The sequence below is a fragment of the Thunnus thynnus genome, chromosome 23 (genome assembly GCF_963924715.1).
Source record: "Thunnus thynnus chromosome 23, fThuThy2.1, whole genome shotgun sequence".
Classification (NCBI taxonomy): domain Eukaryota; kingdom Metazoa; phylum Chordata; class Actinopteri; order Scombriformes; family Scombridae; genus Thunnus; species Thunnus thynnus.
This window is the reverse complement of record NC_089539.1, coordinates 10,948,757-10,966,792: the sequence shown is the minus strand read 5'-3', so window position 1 is coordinate 10,966,792 and position 18,036 is coordinate 10,948,757. Positions and strand designations below refer to the sequence as shown.

At 40.9% G+C, this 18,036-nt stretch overlaps 1 long non-coding RNA gene across 1 annotated transcript in view; it reads left to right on the top strand.

Moving 5' to 3' along the window:
• Positions 1-18,036, top strand: part of LOC137175687 (uncharacterized) — a 262,964-nt gene that overhangs the window by 207,682 nt on the left and 37,246 nt on the right. Inside the window, exon 5 of the long non-coding RNA XR_010925686.1 lies at positions 10,590-10,657. This is a non-coding gene — a long non-coding RNA (uncharacterized lncRNA). The remainder of the gene's footprint in view (positions 1-10,589; positions 10,658-18,036) is intronic.

The window sequence follows — 18,036 nt, the reverse complement described above, 5'->3', positions numbered from 1 at the left end:
GGACAATAAAGCTGCAATGTTGAACCTTTAATGAAAAGGCTGTATTAGATCCGGTAGCCTCCAGAGAGATCAAAATGCACCTGAGCCCCTGCACACAGCTGTTGAAGGAGGAAAAACATCTTTTTTTTTAAAAAAAAAAAAAGCTCACATCTCTCAAATTGGCTCATTTAGAGTATTTTGTTCTCAAGGTGGTTTATTTCATAAATTTAATTTCCTGTGTAGGAAAAGGTAATTCATCATACATATAATGCTATCCTTTGAAGGCTGCTTTAACATAGCAGGACCAGGCATTTGGGTTACTATATAAAATGAGAGTATGTATGTGGTAGGATGTGTTTATTATGTTATGCGGAATTTACACTAATCTGCATTGTGCAGCAAAATAAAATGTACCTGATGCCTGCTGCTTCGCACACGCGCTCATGCTTTAACAAGTAGAACAAAGTTTAGAGAAATAACTGTGGATTTAAAAGAAGGTGTATATGACAGCTCCCGCTGCTTCCACCTACTGTGATTGTTGCAACAGCAAGTCTGTTAAGGATAAGAGGATTTTTTTTCACTTCCCACTCTCTGGCTCACCTCTCCACCAACTCTCCACAAATACAGAATCTGAGCAACCTATGTGCACCAAGTTATGCAACAGAAATACTCGGGGACACATTGGCCGAAGCATTTTCACTTTGGTTTTTTTTTGCATTTACTTTTTGTCTAACCAGATGATCACTACATATTTCCTTTGTGTTGGGTGGCGTTCCGTGTGCAAAATTAGGCGACAATGACTGCCCTCTCAGTGCAAGTCTTCAATGGCTCCCTGAAATGCTTCTTGTTTCTCTGTTGCCTCATTATAATCCTTTGTGTGTCCTCTGTGAATGGCTGATGATTATGCAAATGTGCCATCAGAGAGCAGCATGGGTAATTATCACAGCAGAGAATGAGGCTTTTTCAAATTCTCTGACTGCTGAAGAAAAAACCATGGGTCTTCGGTGTGTGTGAGAGTGTATATTTATCAGTTTGGGCAAGCTAGGGGCTTTGAAATTGTGGCCATGGTGATGCTTACCAAATCCGTAGAGGGTTTCATGAAATTATTGTTATTGAGTATTTTTTTAATCCTGTGTAGAAATACTCCATCTGTTCAGGGAGTTGAATAGTGAATTTGATCCAAAAAAAAAAAAAAGTTGTTTATTTTATCCTGTGCAAACCTATTTTTCATCCAGCTGTTTTATCTCCTCAAGCTGCTGCCCATCTACTTGAGTCTGATTTTTATTATCTGTATGCTTGCATAATTGGCACCTGATGTACTCTGGCTATGATCGACATGGAGGCAGACACATCCAGAGTGTCAGTATCCACTCAGGCACTAAGGAGGGCAGCTAGGAGGTGCAGAGGCCCGCTGTGAACAGGTGGGGTCCTGCCAGCAGACCTCTGCACATCTCTCGGGGGAGTGAAATCTGTCATTTTATGAGAAGTGGAATGTGCAGATAAACTGGGAGAAACAGATGGAGATAGATTGAGACAGACAAATAGAGTTAGAGGGGAAAAAAAGAGAAAAGCAAGACAACGCAGTTAAGAGCCTGTGGTTCAGGAGGAAATGGGAGAGGCACAGATTCCAACAGAGAGGCCAGCTTTGAAAGCTTCAGTACCCAGACTGAGAGGCCCCCTGACTGGGGTGTAGGGAGGTAGACTGCCTGGGGTCAATTAACCTCTAGAGCAGCCAATGCTAGGCTCTAAGGAACACTGGTTTTTATAGATACTGACGAGGCACAATTTGTCTTCTTGAACTGAGAGGGTGCTTGCATAAAGCAGGTCATGGGGCAATGAGGCATATAAGGCATACCAACTAGACTGTCCTCACTTTGGCCTGGCATGTCACTTCATTTCAGGAACACTTCCTTTAGTGGGGTCAGGTGCAGAAAGACCTTTTTGAAGGAACTTCAACAGCAGCAAAAAAGTTGGGAGTTAACCTCAGAAAATGCATTTGCAATTGATCTATTTTCATTGTTTTAGAGAACAAAGGTGTGTCATCTTTGAGCAATCTAGACAATGGGTTCAAACTAAAATCTGAGGGACTCTGGTAGGGTAGCTTGCAACAGCCACTGTGGATAGAAACACAACATAAATCATCATCCCGAAAAGTTGCCTTCCCCTTTCAAGAAATAAAAGTCCATTTGTCAGTGAAGTCAGCAAACTTCCCACAGTTCTTATAGCTGCCTGCCATGCTGCTAAACAAACCGACTGAGCAGAAAGGCCAAGGCTATGATATGTGTATCTGCAAGGATCTGACATACTCCATTTTCTTCTCTCGCATTCCTAATGTGATTAAGTCAGACCAGTTAATGTAATAATCTTGCAACAATGCACAGTATAATGCTCCAATCAATGCCAATAAAACTGCACCCCTTCCTCCTATTTGCCATGACAAAAACACACAAGTCATCAAGTCTGTGTTTGCTCCTCCTCACCTCCTTCCATTTCATCTCACTGTATATGCATTCCAATGCAACAAATAAACAACAAAGACATGTAAAGGAAAAGGGGAAGAAAGTGACACTAGGATTCACATGAAATATAAAACATTTCATATCAAGCATTTCTTGATAGCTTTGACATTTGAATTCCTTTCATGTGAAGACAGGCAGTATCTCCTCTGTCTGTCTCTCTGTCCATGTCCGTCTCCTCTCTCTTTCCTCCCATCGCTCTGTGGGAAGCTGTCAGAGAGGCAGAGAGCATGCATCAGAGGGAAATGGCAGCAGTGCATGTTGAGGGCCTGTGTGGATCTCAGCATGTCTAAGGGCCATTAAAACGTATCATTATAGAGCTATTTCAGCTGCAGTTCTTAAGGGAGGAAATGAAGAGAGAGGAGGAGGATGAGGAGGTGATCAGAAGGAGGTGAAGAGTCAGACATTTTGGTGTCCATCTGGCCCGCCTTGACCAGGCACTTTCTCTTTCTTGGTCATACATACAATTTGTTTCTTTGTCTCATCTTTTCTCTCATGTCTGTATGCATCATATCCACACACATTTGCTGCAAAATCAGTATCAATAATCTTAGTATTTCTGGCCACATTTTGTTTTCTGCAAAATTTGCGGAAATTGGGATCACTTCTTTGATTCCCAACTCTTTGTTCTTTTCTTTTTTAAGTTCATCTATCAGTAACATCTGCTGTGTCTGCTCAAAAACATCGTTAGAACCAAAAAAGATAGTCTAATTGACTGACAAAAATTTGCTTGTATTCTATGTGGTTATATATGGAGATAAAGAATAAAGTAGATAGGGGAGAATGATAAAGGAAATGTTAGCAGCGTGGCTCTAGGATTGGGAATGCCTGTCAGTTGGTTTGTCCAACACTTTGGTCAAGACTGAAATATTTCAACATCTACAAAATGGATTGGCACACAACTGTGTACAGGCATTCATAATTCCCAGAGGATGAATCCTACTGGCTTCGATGATCCCCTGACTTCTAGCGCCACCATAAGGTTGACATTTAGTAAAATGTCTTGACAACTGTTCAATGGATTGTCATGACATTTGGTACAGACATTTATGTCCTCCTCAAGAGGAGGAAACATTGTTGATCCCTTAACTTTTCCTCTAGCACTATCATCGAGTCAGAAATTGTATTTGTCCAAAATTAAAGCAAAGCCTGTGAGCTAATTCAGGAAGCCCAACTTCAGTTGCTGCTCCACTCACATGGCATACTCTCTTCATTGCAAAATATTTCCAACACACCCTTATAATCATGTTGGCGTACTTAAGTCGTCAGTGCCTTGCTCACACTTTTGCTGTATCCCACTCCCACAAAAAATACTCTAATTCCATCCCAATCCCTTTTTTTTGGAAAGGTAGTCTTTAGGCAATGCAATGATTGTGTTTTGATGTTCTTGCCATCCTTTTCTTAGATTACTTTGTGTTCTACTGCACAGCCATTTGGCCAGTACATTGGCAGTACCAAGAACACTGGTTCACCTGTGGTAATATGGCAGAAGGGATACTTTGCCTCAATCCAAAGACTAAAAATGACTTCACTAAAGGGCATAAAGACATAAATAACACATTGGCCAGGAGTCCCTGTGTTTTTTCTAATGAGGGCCTGCTGTTAGATCCCTGTTTCTAGCTCTTTTGGAAGGATCACACCATGCCTACCTGAATTGAATATAAACCCAAACATGGCATCTAATGTTGTATTTTGATGTGTTTATATACCACTGACAAATTATTTTTACATTACCATGGCAAGGATCACAGTTGTATGATTATATGGCCCTACTGTTACACTCTTAATATGGTGACAAAAAATTGCACCTTGCAAGAGAGCAGCATTGAGGACTAAGGAGTCAGGGGCCAGGACGATGCAGACTATATAACACTTTAAAAAAAAACAAAAAAAAACAAAAAAAACTTGACATGACAAATGTCTCTTAACCAGTTAAGAGGTATTTTTATGAGGAACTTTTCAACCTCCCAAAAAAATTTAAAACAAGTGCAGAAAGACTGTACCCTCAACATACCCCAGAGGGTGGCCTGACAAATATAGAAGGTTTTATCCAAACATTAAAAACACTGCCAGGAAACTTAGGGCTAGCGCTATCTATCAGAACCAGCTAACACTTGCACAATGAGTCCAGGGAGTTTATATGTTGCTGTGCAGGAACAAAACTGTGTCCACATTTTCTGGATTGAGGGTGGTACGCCTTTCCTCAATTAGTCTCCCAGCAACACTGAAACTCCTCTCTGACAAGGTACTTGTTGCTGGGATTGCCAGCAGCCTCCTGGCAACAGGCACTAGTCCACCTAACATCTCCTGCCAGAAGTTGAGAAGGGACTGGGAGCAGATTGTCTCTGTAGGCTCGTTCATATATTTTAGCAGCAATTGGCGGACCTATGACTCCTTAATAGTATCACCACTGTCTTTCTCCCTCTCATTCTCCTGCACACAACTTGCGAAGAAGTTGTGCACTTCTGTGGCCATTGGGAGTGGATCTTTTGAGGAAAAAAGACAGATTGTTATGGAACAATGCACTTTTATTATAATTCTTTGTATAGTGTAAAATACCAATTTGTCCTAATATTGATAGAGGTAATTTTCAACTTGTAGGAAATTAGTGTGTGTGTGTGTGTGTGTGTGTGTACACTGTACGCCTCTCTATAAGTGAGGGAGAACATTTTGTAATTATATTGGAATTTTTCTGTGAGTGCTCTGTCTGTACCTCCTCATGCCCCTCAGCATTGAGAGTTTTTCTTCAGAAATATTTCAGGCTAGGAGAGAGAGAGTTGTGGCGATCTTGTGGTAAACGTGGATTTTCAATTTCAACTCTTTCAGGCAGGAGAAAAAAAAATCAGATGATATATGCAACATTATTACTGGATAGGGCCCAGCTGCTGTTAGCTACTTGAATGACCACCTACAAAACAATTCAAATCAGCACTGTATTATATTACCTCTTTCACAATCACACTGTCTCCATCCCAAAGCAACAATCCCCTCAGCAGGGTTGCCTTGATCGGGAGGATGAGGTGGAGAGTGGGTGTCTGATCAGTGGAGAGGTGCCTGGTAGCCTCATCGAAAGGTTCCAAGAGGTGGATGAGGTCTTCAAGAAGGTCTGGATCTATGTTGTTGACATAATGGAGCTTGTTTTGGTGAAGCTGGACCTCATGCAGCTTACCAGACTTCAGAGTATCTCTTACATATTGGAGCATTGCAAGTCTGGTATTCCACCTCGTCTCCACTGCTTGCTTCAGTGATCTGTGCAGTGCCTTTTGTAATCTGAAATTCAAGGAAGAGACAGTGCACACTAAGCATCTAGGGCTAAGTGATAAAAATTTCAATTTGTTGACTGAGATTTTTTAAATATTAAATGTTTCAGTCATAAAAAAGAATTACAGTTGAAACAGTTAAGTCAAAATTGCCTAATGAACAAAGCCTTTGCAATTTATTAATTACAGCAGTTGATTTTTCATGTTGATTTTATTTATTATATTTTATAATTATTTAAACAGCCTTACCAGGCAGGCGTGACAGGACTGTAAAATATTTTACCCAGCTCTTTTGAAGTGTGTGACAAAGGTCTTTGCATCCCAAACCCGAAGGACTGACTCCACAGTCTTTCTGATGTTGTCTGATGTCTGATGTCTGTTGTCTGATGCTGTCATGGGTTTTGACACCCACAATCTCCCTTGTGGCCAGGACCCGGTTCAACATCTTCCAACCAAGATTGTAATGGACTGTAATTGTGATGTAGTGTGTGTTTGTCCTCTCTTTTGCCCAAAGGTTGTTGGTTACATTACAGTCTAGGCACTATCATTATATTAAGAGATGAAGCATTACAAAAAAAGAAGAAGAAAGACACAAAAGACAATGATAAACATCGTGTAGCGTGTTATACATTTAGTTATAGTAGGTCCGTAGCCATTCTAGTACTCAGAAGGGTGTTTTTTCCCCAAAAAAGTGGACCTTTTCATTGTAGCTGGACACATTAGGTTGTAGGCTACCTTACTGCAGGGTTACTGCATGAGACCAACATTAAACATTACAAAATGATTGTAAATGATTGTAAATTCCTTTCACTCGTCTTCAACATGGCGAGAAACTGTACATGCACTCGGCAGGACATCTCCGACTTTGATGCTGCCTCCATATTTAGCACCGATGTGAGGGACCTCCTTAGCAATAATGATGAAGCCTTGTCCCTACAACAGTGAGGGGTCTTAAATCTTGGCTGCACATGTGAGCAATCATGTTGTTTAGTTGAGACTTGACCACCACTGGCACTTTACATTTCGCAAAAGAGGTAATTCTTGGCTGCGTTTTGCTACCACCTGCGTGTGCTCTGAAGGCCACTTGTCCCCGAATCAGTGGGACAAACAGCATACAGAGTTTTAACACTGTCACCCTCGACTCTTAGGAACTTGTTTAAAACTTCATACTTGCCTGAAAGCTCTGTCAGTGTGATACACAGATCATTGTCCTTTACTCTGCGTTGCAACACTGTCTTCCCTGTATCTGACAACGACTCCATTGTTGGCATTTGAATTTTGGTGGCTGCACCATGCGTCGCCAATCCACAAACGTCATGCACAGTCACATGGCTGAAACCAACTAGCAACCAGCCACCAGTGCAGACAGGAGTGAATAAAAAAGAATAAAAAAAAGACAATACAATGACTAGCATTATGTTCAAAATAAAGAAAATAGCCTTTATTCATATTAGAGCTGCATATTTATATATAAAAACTGACCCATTGACGATTACTCCTGTCACATCCCAACTTCATCTGAGATTTTATATGTGTTTGGGTTGAACGCACTGCATCAGTTGTCTTTTCCCCTGCATTTACTGTAAAGTCATGGATGCCAGAGATGGGGCCTTTGCTCTTAAGGGCAATAGCACCTCAGTAAACTCCAGGCAACACAGACACAGACTGAAGACAACAAACAGATGTTGTTGGTTTGTGGGGTCTTTTCAGAGGACAAACAATCAGCCTCCTGCAAGGCCAGAATGCAGCAGCTTGATTCCAGCAGCCTCTATGGCTGGATTTCATGACCACCAGGAGGTCCCATCTCACCACATGGCAGTTTGGGAGAGATAAACAGCGGCACCTCAGGGAAAATAGGAGGACGTGGCATACATGTCTTCTGGAGTGGAGAACAACAATGCTGGCAGTAGTGGCAGCGACACCTTTTAAGAGGTTTCTCATCTGCTGCACAATACCACGACAGCTCTGGAAGAACACTCTGCCACAGTGTATCACAGTGGACTCTCACAAGAGGGGGCAGAAGAACAAGTACAACAGTTTTTGTTGGACAGAAAAATGGAGTGAGAAAGGGGGTACCTGCCGAAAGTTTAGGGGCTCTAAAAGGAATTTTCCTGCAAAATTTCAGACCTATGTACTGTAGCTCCATGGGAAAAACCCTGTGTGAAATAAAAGTGAAATCAAGAGATGGTATTCTGTTATTTTTGTTGATGTCACTTCTCAGTCAGAGAGATTGTTTGGAGGCAGATCATTGACTGAGGTCTGTTCCATTTACTGCACTATTGGAGGAATCAATGGGACATACAGTTAATGAGGAATTCATGGTTTCCTGCTTCACTGAACACACATGGACCAATGCCTGAATGTAACATCCCATTTATGCTTATTATCCTGCATTAAGCTGCCCATATTATCAATTAGCAACATTGTACTATTATTGTATCCACAGTATGTTGCAGAATTACTGTAGGCTTTTAGGAAGTAGCTTTTCAGAAGTAGCAAAACTAATAAATTCAAACTTGTAATGTTGTATATAATCTTAGATTTTAATATATTATAAGCTAAATTGTTGCTGCAAAAAATGTGAAATTAAATAATTCAATGTTGACTGACACCCACACAGTTAAAATATATTCCATCATTATTAATCTGAAAAGAATTCATCTTTTCTCATTAATTTTTAACAATTTATGTTCCATTTAGCCAATGTATTCAGCCGCATAAAAACAGTAATCCTGATTTTATACACTATGTTACATAATTAGTTTTTTGTTATTTTCTGTCCATACATAATGGAGAAAAAACACAAAAAATACTGTATGTGTCAATCATCCATAGAATAAAACGCATAAATATGTGAAAATGGGAGCAAAAAGCGTAAAACATCAGCAGTCCTGCTGGTTTCTCTGCTAATTAATGGGGCCAAAACACTTTTTCACAACTTTTCTTTCTCTTAAATAAGCTTTTATTTTGCTCTGGCCAACAATGGGAAACAGGGAGATGCTGGCTGAAACAGTGGCTGGCTAAATATGGGCCTTTCATCCGGCTTAACTCTACAAATGGACCTCATTGTCTTGAGGAATTCGATTTTCTGCCATTCTACGGGCACACTGTGTCCCTCTCTGGGGTCCGACTGCAGCAAGCAGGGCCCTTATCAACAGCACTCAGGGTGTGGAATTGAGGAATTGAGTTCTGCTTCAAATCAAACCATGAGAAAGAACGACAGAGAGAGACCAGGAGTGAGAGAAATGGAGACGAGGAAAGAAGAAGAAGAAGAGAGAGAAAGACGCGGGAGAGGAGAGGGGCTTCAGGATAATTCTCCAGATGCTTCCACTCTCCCACTTAGACACAAACCACACACACTCACAGATCACATGTGCACCTGTTCAAGCACACACGAGCGCATACTGTAGGCACAACACATGCGTACAGTATAATCACACATGGACACACATGAGTACCAACACACTGTGTAAAATTTGCCAGTAAACCCATTGACGGTGCTCCCAGCGGGAAAGCTTTTATACGCTCTAATTTCCAGTGTTATCTCCTCGTGCTCTGAGCCAATGCCCAAATAGAGCTGTTTTTATCTACTAGATAAAGGCTGTGTTCTTTTCTATGTGTGGGTACCCTTGTGTGTATGTGTATTTGGGTGTGTGTGATGATGTGTAATGTGTGCTTACATTTACAGTATTTGCAAGGTCCACAGTTATCTATTGCTTGCTGCATACTGTCCTTGCAAGAGAAAAGGGTACTAGAACATTTTGTTAGTCCTAATTAAAATTTGCTCAGAGTTGATGTTGAAATTAGGCAACACATCCTGATAATTAAACTACATGGGTTGATTGTATCATGCACTCCAGAATGACCCATAGGAGCGTTTTCTAACTTCATCACTGTTTAAAAATAATGATTTTAATGATTTTATGGTTTGACAATGTGGTGGTTAAGGTCTGGTAAGGTTTAGGCACAAAAACACTTGGTTAGCAGTTGGAAATGGGAAGCGAAACACAGGTCTACTATAGCTAAGTCCACTTTTTGTCATCTAGCCATCCATCCAACCTGCCTCCTCCGAATATGGAAATTTGTTACCTTATATTGACGTCATCTGAACTGCGCCACATCTCCAGGTCATAATTACTACGGCCGCTAGATGGCGTCTGTCACTCAAACGTAACTAAAGGTCATTTTGGTGGCCAAATTTTTTACCTATACTGTTGTTTTTCTTTTGCGGATGGGCTAAAATTAGAGCTTAATACTGTAGCAAAAAGAGAGTCTGCTGATTTGAAGACATGCAAAAGCAGAATTCATGCAAATATCTTAGTTTTAAAAAGAAATACCAAAAGCAGGGGAGGTAAAAATAAACAAAAAAAGAATACAACAGTTGAGTAATGGGGATCCGAACAAAGAACACTGCATCATCCAAATGAATTTACAAATTCATATATTCAGGTAAATACACATACAGTCAAATCCTGGCTATTGTATTTTGGAGAGGAACATTTCCTTTGTAAATACACTCTAGAAGAAAGGAAACTATACATCTGGTCAGTAAAGGGCCAGATATACTCCAAAACAGATACAGACGATAGACAGGGATGCAGGTCTGTTAGGTGGATGTGTTTGCACAGGTGCAGTCAGCATGTTAAGTTGAATCCTTGCCACTAAGCAGATGTTTAAAGTATAATTATAGATGTTTGTGCGTCACAAAAGATGCACCTTTTGTGTACTCGAGGAAGCAAAACATTGTCATATAATCGACTTCACCAAAGCACTCATTGCTGTAGACATGACATACAATGCTGGGCCTTATTTTTGTCACTGCTCTCTTCCTCAGGCTGATGTCATGTATCCCATTTAACCAATTAACCAGAGAGAGAGAGAGAGAGAAAGAGCTTGTTACAGGTAAGGCAGGAGCAGATGCACACTCATACAGAACACACTCACCACTGCAATCAATCTGATGTGTAGTAGTGCAATTTATGGTGGGGCAAGCACTAAGTCACCTTGTGTCATTCGCCAGCACACGGTAACTAGGCTCAGTGGTGTTCTAAAACCACCACAGGGCAACAAGCCAGTGTGTGAGGTGTCAAGGCTAAGTTACACATTGAGGTGTGACATTAGCACCAGTTGTTGGGACAATAAAGCAGGGTTGCTAGGTGCTCAATGGGAGCTTGCACCCACTGAGCTCAAGTTATCTGAAATGTCTTTTCTGGGCTGCAGCAGTTAAGTGGTGCCCGGTGCAGCCAAGCCACGCATCTCTGTATCAGGCCAAGAGGAAAAGCCGTAATTTATAGTAGAGGGTAATAAAAATGGGGGCAGAGAATTATTCAGTTTGAGTTGTGAGTCAATATTTAGGAACTTTGCAGTCATTTTAATCAAAATGATGAATTTTCAATATGTCTTTTGTTAAGAGTAGAACTTACATAGTCCAATTTTTTGTATGTGATGTAATGTACTGTGCAGCAGCTCAAGGATGCAATGTGTTTAAAAGGGTTAGGGTTAGCAGTATTATATTGCAGTGGGTGATATGATGTATGTATAGTATGTATAGTTTATATCCTGCACAAAAATAAGTGATTTTTAACACTAAATTGAAAAGTACTCATGCAGTTGAGGTCATGGCCAAAGCAGTATTTTTGTGCTCTTTTCTCTTTGCTAATGCTGAAATTCTCCTTTACTGAATTTTCAACATAGAATTGTTGGTGAACATCTGGTCTGGCTTTATGTAAAAAGAAAAAACAACAAAAAACAAAACGTTTCATAGTTGTATGCGTCCACCAACCAGTCAAGTTGCAGTTTACATCCATGTCTGTCCAGACTCATAATATTTGTAGTGAAGAGTTTGAAGGAATTTAATAAAAGGTATTAAGTGTATTTTCCTTGTATGTATTCACATGCTTGACCAATGAAGTTGATTCTTATAGAACACAAAGCTGAAGCTACAAATTCAAACATATGGATGCTTCATGCACATCTTCAACCCACCAGCACCAAAGATCTATACAATCACCACAGTGTCAAGGTGGAGACCCAAGATTAGTGTCACCAATTCAGTATCCGACCAAATGTGAAATATGGTCACAATCTCTCTTCTGTTCCTGAAATATGGCATTGAATAATGGCCAGAAAAGTGTTTTTGCAAAACATTATGATGTTACAGTGAAGTTGACCTTTGACCTTTTGGATATAAAATGTCATCACTTCATCATTTTATCCTAGTAGACATTTTTGTGAAACTTTGTCATAATTAGCGTATGACTTCTTGAGTTATGGCCAAAATTGTGTTTTATTAGATCACAGTGACCTTGACCTTTGACCTTTGACCACCAAAATCTAATCAGTTCATCCTTTAGTTCAAGTGGACGTTTGTGCCAAATCTGATGAAATTCCCTCAAGGTGTTTCTGAGATATCACGTTCATGAAAACGGGACAGATAACCCATAAACATAATGCCTCCGGCCACGGCTGTTGCCGGCACAGAAGCATAAAAAAAATCAAACTCTTTTGCAACCCTGCTTTGTTGCTTTGCATATAATACCATGCAGCAAGACATGATCATTTCCCTCTTTGATGTGTGCATGTAATACAACAGCCACTAGTCTTACAAATGCTCAGGGCATCCCTGTCCCTCCCACTGGGCAGTAACACACACATATAGACTTGTAATGATTTTTAGCTATGGGGGAGCCAAGCTTCACATACACCGCTGGCAGTTGTACCAGAACAAATGATGTTGCTCAGTTAGTGGGTGAGAGAGAAATCACATTGATAGAGCATGTGCTACAATGAGCTTGGTTTGCTACGGTGAGGTGTGTGTGAAAGTGCCACAGGACTTGTTTACATGTGTCTTTTTGATAGCATATGTAAACCCCCCTAGTATGTCTGTATGTGTGCTTATCGAGTTAGATATGGCTATTGTTAACCATTAAGTGTGAAGCCAACATTGATGTGTGTGAGGGAGATGAGTTACCCAGCCGACCTTGACCACTTTTTCACCTCCATTATTGCGCCTGACTTTTATATATGTGAGCATGAATGAGTACAGTATGTAGTATATGTTCATACTTGTGTGACCCCGAGTGAATGTAGTGCATGTAAGATGGAATGGCTGTCTGCGTAGCATAAAGATTTCCTCCCTTAAGCCCCTACTATGCAGACTGGCACCTTTACAGCTCTATTTTCACCCTTTTTATTGTAATAATTCAGGCAAGTGTGTTAAATGAGCACGCCGCTGATTTAGTATTGTATTTCCATAAAGTTGGGGAACTTGCTAGAGGCAGATTACAAAAACAATGGTCAAAATTGAAGCTGCAAAGCCTGAGATAGCCTCAGTCTTAGACCCTATAACGGGTTGAGCTCCAAAGACACTGGATTCTACACTTCCCATTATGTCTAAGTCTTTTTGCTTGACCTGGTGCTGGCAAAACAAACAAATCTTTTCTACTGAGATTTTTGTGAGTTCAGTATGTACCCAGTCTGCACTGGTACATACTGCGTCCAGAAAATAGCCACAGCTTCACTCCCTGAGTCTGACACTGATAAAAGCTCTCACTTTCCCCTGCTACCTCTGCTTTTATATATCATCAAACTAACAGCCAGCGATCAAAATGTAGCATTACAACTTTCAGCTGTGTTAACTCACTTGAGTACCGTCTGACAAAGTTTATCTTGCTTTAGTTTGAGCAGTGCAGGTGTTGATGGATTGATACGTGTTTTCCCCTCTGGGCTTGCCATAGCTGTAGGCACTCACTGCTGAGACCGTTCAGTACTACAAACCTGTCTACTTGACTTGACCTGACTCAGCTCAGCTGCTGACAATACCAGCTCGTACATACTCGCTGCCCGTGACTCTTCCCATACATGCTGAGCTGCTGACTTAATGCCAAAGAATACTGAAGGGACCTCTTCGGAGATCGGGGCCAATTTTGCTCATGTAGTCAGACAGCAGTCTCAGTAGCCTGTTGATACTATTCCTGGCTGCTTGCAGAGTTTAGCGAGATTCGTTGCTAAAGTTTGGTTGACAGACTACTTGTAGTGCAGGTTATTGTTAATAATTGTTTTGCATAGTGATTCAAATACCTCTCAAGGTTAAAGTAAAACACTTAGTGATTGCATAACTTATCAGCTTTATGTAGCCTACAACTACTCGAAAACTCAAAGGTTCAACATCTCCCTGCCTGATAAACACGCACATCTTTCAAACTGCACGCCCTAAATTTGTTACGTAAGCTTACCATTAAAATTTTTTAGTCTCCAAGCCCAAGCCAAGTAAGCAGCTTTACAACTTAATAGTAACCCTCATGACTAGTGATTAGTAAAATCAGTGGAGTTTTTTCTTAAAAAAAAAAAAAAAAAATTAGATAAGATTTGCACATTGTTAGAAATATAAATTCTAATTTCCACAGACACAAAACTCACAAGGCTGCTCTGGTATTCATGCAGTGTAATAATATTTATATTGCAAGTGTGTGCGTGTGCAAGTGCCTGACAGTGTATATGCAAGGAGTTCAAGATTCATGTGTGTAGTAACAAGAACCTATGCAAATGTACATCTGCAGGTGCGACACAAACTCAAGCGGAGCCATCGCTCGAGGGCCGCGCATGTAATTGAGGTCAGACCACTTGCTTCTCAGCCTTCGTCTCCAGTGGAGTCTCACCAATTTTTCTCTGGTCATTTCTCCAGCCAAATGTCCATCATTAAAGTAACCCGACAACGACGGCCGTAATCCAGCCCTATTAAGATTTCGATTCCCCTTGTCCTTTGAGGACAGGATGTAATAGCTCAAAAACATCTATTTGGGCAGATGGTAGTGGATTTATTAAAGGGGTGTATTTCATGAATATAACCTCATCTTATCATCAGCCAAAGCACTTTTGATTACAGGCTTTAATAAGTGAGTGTCTTTCAGAAGGGTGAGTGCCCTATAGCCGACTTGGACCTTATTGATTAACTAGAAGAGTTGGCCATTGGAATGTGTTCATTTCATCTTCCATTAGCGAGCCTCAATTAAAAACTGGTAGAAAAGGGGCACACACCTGTAATACGACACCCAAATGCACACCCAGGGAGTCAAGGGGACCTCTGAGAATATGAAAGGTAATGAAAGCACAAATTTCTGGTGTTATCAATGCAGCCTCTGTGTTAGCTTCTTACAATACTCATAGGAGGGAGATAGGGTGTGAGTGTGTGTGTGTGTGTGTGTGTGTGTGTGGTGTGCTTCAGGGGGTTATGAATGAGTGCAGGCCAGTCTTAAATGCATTTTGATTTATTTGTGTAGGGGCACAATATTTTTCCTCTACATTAAATGCTGGCTTGGAGGCTAATCTTTACCTCTGAGTGGAGGCCTGGTTTGGTGGAAAGGAGGAATTATTTCAGGGTCAGACACTGCGCACATAAAAGCTCTGGTAGTGCCCAGAGTTGTTGTTTACTGCTTTGGGAAGTGGCAGTTGGTTTTTCTTCAGGGTTTGAAGCTTTAGGCTTCTTCCAAGGGAAGAAAATCAAGGAAGACCTCGGCACGCAACATGAAGACATGGGAGACATGCATGATGAGTTTTAAAGAACGCTGATTTTATTATCATCACTTTTCCAACAAAATAATGGTTTCTATCAGGAAAAAAAGTGCATTGCAGCTCACTGAGATAACAAAATCTGCAAGCCACCCCCGCCATTCGGTCACACAAGGTTCATTTCTTGATGGCAGAGCTTTAATTCATTTGTCTTGTACAGGGCAACTCCTTGACCTTGTGGATGGAGATTAGTGGTGATGAAGGCTATCAGGCACCATGCTCCCCTCGTCTAATAGAGCAAGAGTTTTACATAGCCAATTATGTCGTTTGCATTCCGCTTGTAAGCACAGTTCAGTCAGGGCAAACCCAGTCGGCTGTGGTATATTTGCAGTAGTAAAATATCAGGGCCGTTTGGACAGAGTGGGCCAGACCTTAATAATTATTTCGTAGTTGCTCTTGTTTAACTTTCATTTCTAATTTTTGTGATGTGGGTAATTAGTGAGAATTCAGCTGTTTCATTAAAAGCAGGATTGGAAAAGCTATCTGAGCAGATTATAAGATAAAGACTTTCAACGTTCAACCTAATGTTGTTCTGCAACCTTCAAAAAGCTACAAAGAGGCCATTCTGTGCTAAAATGCTACTGTAAAAAACATCCACAGCCTTAACAGCATTTTTGATCAGAGGGTACAGAGTGTACAAGTGCAATTGTGAGCCATTACCGCTGCAATTATTGTCAGCCTTTTGGTACTACACTCTGCTGTTCTGGTCCACACATAAAAGTGTAATTTTTAATCTTCAAAATCAGGACTTGAAATCCTGATCTGAGGGGCAGTTCAGCCTCACTGTCTTGTCATCAGAAGGGGATGTAAAGAAAGATGATAGGTATAGAAGAGACAAGAGAGTGATAGAGAAATCTACTGTAATCAATAGGTGTGTAATTGGAAGCTGTCACTTAAATGTTTTAGTATCCCGCAGTGGTAATAGCGGCTACAGTAAGGCAATTTGGTTGAGGTGACTAAGAGTGTATTCAGCTGGGCTTGTGTGGCATGAGGGAACTGTTTTCTCTTTAACCATTCAGAGCAGATGCATCTTTGATAGCGTTCAAATGACAGCACACTGTTCGCTCATCAGAAGGTGCCAGGCTCACTTCTATTGATTGGAGATCTTTTCAAACCCCACAGTTCCCAGAAAGATTTGATGGAGAATGATTTGCACATCAGGTCTTGTCAAAGCCCTTTCTAAGTTTCACTCAGTGCACCTCCTGATTCTTGCATGTTTAAGTTTTTGAGCTGAATCTGAAAGAGTAAATGTTAGAGTCCAGCCTTAGTTTCATCTGTGGGTTTGTACATGAGAGTGTGAAGAGAAGACACTTTTTGGAAAGACCCATAACCATGAACTGTTCCATGGCATTTTGAAATATATTATTTTGCAATTAGCCTAATGGAAAAAGTCATCAGATTAGGAAGCAGGAGGAACGTATTCCATTAAGCTCTCCATAATATATGTATATCAGTGGTTGTGGCCTACAGGCTCTCACATGGTTAAATCTGTTCATGTTAACAGAGTACTGGACACTACTGAAACAGCAATGGATGGGCATTGCATTTCTGTGGATAATTATGTATGTAGTTCTAATATTCCTAATAAAAAAGTACTTTTATTAAAGTAAGTATTTTTCTTTATTCTAAAGAGACTGGGGATATGTTGCTAGAAAAATGCAATCGATATCAAAGAGATATCAAGAAATTACCTCAAAGGATATTTAAAATTTTAGGAAATACACTTCCTAAAATGTCAAATTATTCCTGTAAGATTTCCTGGGGAAAAAATAAAGACTGACTTCTGTAGGATGGATAATTTTTATAGTATAGACTGAGCCGATGCGGCCTCGTGATTTCAGAGGGTGACAGATGTCAGTGAGATCATCTGAAACCTGGTCATTTCCTGCCATTGCCAGTCACACGGCAGCACCGGCTGCCTGACTGGGTCCCCATGGATAAGCCGACGTTCCTGAGCAGGCTCTTAAGTGGGATCCGTGATGTCGCCATCAACCTCTCTGTGCTGACAACACACTGTGGTTGTGACGGCTGCGAGCCCAGGCCCGTCCCCCAGCATCTGTTCTGTTCTCTCACTTGCTGGCTAGTTTCTGCCTGTCATGCCAGATCTATCTACATGCATCTGTGTTTCTGTCTTTGTACCTGTCTACATGTGTAACTGTTCCTGTCTTTTGCGGTCTGTCTCTTTTGCTGTGTGTATCCGTGAAACCCTCCACCTGGCCCCATATCTCAGGGTTCTTGTTATGTTGTCAGTTAGCCTCCTTGTCTGAAGTGGTCACTCAAACTTAAAGGCTGTTGGTTTCAACACTCTCTGTCATCCCATGTCTGCACTCCCATTGCTGGTCTTGTCATCAGCTACTGATACCTTTAACAACCACTTTACCTGTTTTCAGCCTCATCTGTATATCTCTGTATTAGCTTGACATGCCCACATTCCCTTTTTTCTGTCAATACAACAGTATGTGAATGTTGTAAAAGGCTCATCATGCTCATCCCCAAATCCTTCACCTGATGATGCAAGCATAGAACGAGCCTAGCAAGAAAGAGTCAACTTCATCCCCAAGATCCCTAATTATTCTTTTTTTTTTACCAGATATAACAGAGAGACTGCAAAAACTGGATACAATGCAGTACAACTTGTTCAGCTTGTGACTGCGCCCAAGATTTGGAGTGGTGAACAAAGCCTTCTTATACAATAAGAAGAGTATCGATATATG